This window comes from Callospermophilus lateralis (assembly GCF_048772815.1).
Source record: "Callospermophilus lateralis isolate mCalLat2 chromosome 14 unlocalized genomic scaffold, mCalLat2.hap1 SUPER_14_unloc_1, whole genome shotgun sequence".
In the NCBI taxonomy this organism is placed as follows: Eukaryota; Metazoa; Chordata; class Mammalia; order Rodentia; family Sciuridae; genus Callospermophilus; species Callospermophilus lateralis.
Genome location: NW_027510158.1, coordinates 188,213 through 192,420, shown reverse-complemented (window position 1 = coordinate 192,420; position 4,208 = coordinate 188,213). Strand labels below are relative to the sequence as shown.

Here is a 4,208-nt window from a genome sequence, read left to right as displayed (position 1 = left end):
TGTTCAAAAGACCCCCTCATGTTCTTTTCCTCCAGCGTGGTCCCCACCTTTCTTTCGGTGCTTCCTCTCTGCCTCTTCTGCCTTCTTCTTTTCTTCCTTGGCCTCTTTCTACTGCCACTTGGGGATCTGCAGGTGGGTGCCACTTTGGTTCTGCCCTAGAGGGATATCCAGTCCCCCTGAAGGTGGGTGCCTGCACCTTGCTGATGTGGATGCTGAGGAGTACCACTCTTGGCTACTCACTTCTCTGAAGCAGGAGCTTCAGGGGCAGGAGGCTGGCCTTCTACTGGGCAGAGGCTGTCCCCTGGGCCCCTGGCAGTTAGGTAGTCAGGGTGCTGACTCTTGGAACCTCGTCTCTGGGGGCCCTTAGGGTCTCAGAAGTCTACTATTGTTGTTCAGTGCCTTCCTCCTTATCCCTCTCTTGGGCAAGGGTGTCCTGGTTCCCCCCTAGCTGCTAGGGTTTCCTTTCTGCCTGCTGCCTTTTTCCCAACAGGAAAGGTCTTGGGGCACACAGTTTGGAAGGTGGTGGCCACAATTGGACTGTAAAAGCTTATGGTAATCCTGACCATATGGTAAATGATGCTCCCATCTTTCAGGCCCCAGCTCGAGTGCAAGGTGAGCATCCACCACACAAACTCAGTGAGCCTCTGCAAGCATTTCTGGAGGTTGCAGGCTTCAGAACTGCCTCAGAGGCCAGCAGCAGCTCTAGTCTGTACTTTTCCACAAACTGTTCAGGGGACGGTTGTGCGCAGCCTCCACTCAGCCTATGTAAGTTGCACACTTCTGGGGAGACATTCCATGACAGGTGCTCTTCTATATACATCTGCCCCTGCATTAGGACTCTGGCACACTCTGTTTAGTCCTGCATGTTGACTTTCATCATGACAGTGAAGCAGAACACATTCTTTCTTTCAAGATCAAAACCAGAGAAATAGTTCAACAGGTAGTTGGTGATGGTGGGTGTCTTGCAGGCACAGCTGTGATTAGATCCATGTTCTCCTTGTTGTCTTGCCAGTTGAGGTAATAAGGGGGAACTCTGCTAAGACCACCACAGTATCCACAAAGCTGGCAACAAAAAGGCCCATCAAAAACTTCAGTTGGTTCCCTGCACTTCCTCATCCTGTGGACCCCACTGCACCAGCGCCTGCATGAGCCCCACATTCTTGGCACAGCCAGTGCACAGGAAGGTGGCCTTTTCCAGGGTGCTGTCCATGCTCACCATACTGCATTTCACCTTGCCTACAGGAAGTCAGAAGGAATCATCAGAAGTGATTCTGCAGGTGTCTGCCACAGTATTCATTTCTTCACAATTTAGCTTGTTTGAAACTGGGATGTATCTCATTTCTACCAACCAGTTGATAGTCACAGAATTATTCCAACTTGTGCGCATGTGAATTATAGCTTATAGTGATATCCTCTTTACTGACCTGCATATTATTAATATAAAAAATGCCAGGTTTGATTGGCATTGTAAAAAATGGCTTCAAAAATATTTCTCTATGTCTTGAGTTTATCATATATGCAAAAGGCATGGAAACAGAGCCTCAGGGTAGAAATTTGATATTAGTGAAACACATACTCATTGTTAGGAGAACTGATCACCATTTCATATTTTCTTGAGTAGTACTCACAAAATATTTTAAGACCTAACATAGGAAGATATGCACAAATAGATGAAGTTGAACAACATTTTGTCAGTGAGGCATTCCAAAAGATTGCCTATCACATGCCAACCAATGAAGTTGAATGCAAAGAAAATTACTGTCTCATGAGTGAGACACTGCAAGAAGGTTCAGAGAAGAAATGACCGAATGATTGTCTTGATCCATTCAGTGAATTACTTGAGTGGTAACTAGAGGCAGGTGGGGTAGGGCTGGAGAGAGTTGTTCATTGGAAGCATGGCTATTGGGTATATATTTTGTATCTGGAGAACAGATGTTTTCTGATGATCATGTAAGCTGCGTCCCTATGCCACATTCTTTATCCTTTGATAATTAAATTGATGTCTAATTACACATGAATATTTATATTATTACATATGCTTTATATTAATGTAACTTTATGTATAGAACTAATTTTAGAAATAGTGTAGGATTAGAAATAGGGTTAGGGAATAAATATATATTAAAAACATGAATATTCAAAAAATGTACATGTGAAAATGTATATGAAAATATATATGTTTTAAAATAGGCAAGGGTTTAATTTGAATCATAAATAAACATTTTTTAAAGTTATTTTTTAGGGTTTTTTTTAGATGAACACAATATCTTTATTTTATATTTATGTGGTGCTGAGGATCAAACACAGTACTTAGTGCATGCCATGTGAGCACTCTACCACAGAGCCACAACCCCAGCTCTAAATACACATTTTTAGTTTGCAAAGGCAGATATAAATTACATATAAACATATTGATATGTATGCAAATATGCCATTGAAAATTGAATATATAAGTCAAAATACACATAAACATATTACTATATACACATTTATGTAAAATTAACTATAGAGATATTTTGAGAGTTAGTATTAAATTATGGCTTGGGTTAAAGTTAGAGAATGAATATGTAAATCAAAAACAAAAATATAATTTTACATGAAAATATATGTAAGTGTATATTTTTGAAATGGGGAAGGGTTTAATGGAAGACATAAGTACACATTTTTTTAATTGTAAACACAGATAAATATACATTAATATATAATAATACTTATGAAATGAACATGTAAGATTAAAATGAATATTCATATTATCATACATGATGTTATATTAATATGTTTAGGTATATTGATAAATTTAGGGTTACTATTGTTTTTAGGGTTAGTGTTAGGAATTAATATGCATATTGAAAAACATGAGTATTCATAAGAATGTACATGAGTATATATGTATGGCAATATATATCAGTATATATGGGTTTGGTTTTTTTGGGAGGAGTTACCAGGGATTGAACTCAGGGGCACCCCTGACCACCAAGCCACTTCCCTAGGCCTGTCATGTTTTATTTAGAGAGTCTTGATGAGTTGCTTATTGTCTTGCTTTGGTGAGGCTTTTTTTGAATTCCAGATCATCCTGAGACTCCAGAGCGACTGGGATTACAGGTGTGTGCCACTATGCCCCGGTATATGTTTAGAAATAGGAAAGTGAGCCTTGTAAATACACATTTCAAAATTGCAATTTTTACAGTTAAATTTAATATATGCATATACAATAATATATATGTAAATATACCATTGATAATCGAATATCTAAGTTGAAATACACATACACATTAATATTACTGCACATATATTTACGTAAAATTAGGTTTAGGTACAAGGGTGTGGTGAGAGTTATATTAAATTATGGCTTGGGTTAGTGTTGATACTTGGGAATGAAAAAGTTTATCAGAAAACATGAATATTCATGAGCATATACTTGTGAAAATATCTATGAAAATACATATAAACACATGCTTTGAAATAGTGAAGGTTTAAGGTGATTAGTATGAATATTTTTTTTTATTTTGCAAATGCAGAGAGAAAATATACATTAATACAAATATATGCAAATATGCCATTGATAATTGAATATATATGTCAAAATACACACAAATATTCATGTAAATACATAAGCTTTTATGTAAAATTAGGTTTACTTATAAGGGGTATGCATAGGATTAGTATTAAATTATGGCAAGGGATATCATTATGGCTAGGTAATGAATATGTATATCAAAAAACATAAATATTTCTAGAAATTTACATGTGAAAATATATATGAAAATATATTTTTCAAATAGAAAAAAAATTTAATGTGAGACATATACATACATACTTTTAAATTTGTGAATGAACAAATAAATATGCATATATAATATATATGCAAATATATTTTTGATAATTAATTACATATGTCTCATTACACATGTATATTCATAATTTTATGTATGCTTCTATATTAATGTAAATTCAGGTATAAGTTTATATTTAGGCTTAGTGTTAAATTCTGTGTAGGGTTAGAAATAAATATGTTTTGAAATAGGGTTAGTGAAAGAAAATGCATTCGGAAAACCAAGAATACTCATTAGAATAACTCATCAATACATGTATGAAAATATAAATAAATATATATGTTTTGAACTAGGGAAGGTTTTATTTTCTATTTATGATTTAAAGAATTTTTTTTAGTTGTTGATAGACTTTTATTTTATTTATTTATATGCAGT

At 35.4% G+C, this 4,208-nt stretch overlaps 1 pseudogene; it reads right to left on the bottom strand.

Annotated features, from left to right (window-relative positions):
- Positions 1–407: 407 nt before the first annotated feature.
- Positions 408–1,082, bottom strand: LOC143386058 (ankyrin repeat domain-containing protein 33B pseudogene; annotated as a pseudogene).
- Between the last annotated feature and the right edge of the window lie 3,126 nt (positions 1,083–4,208).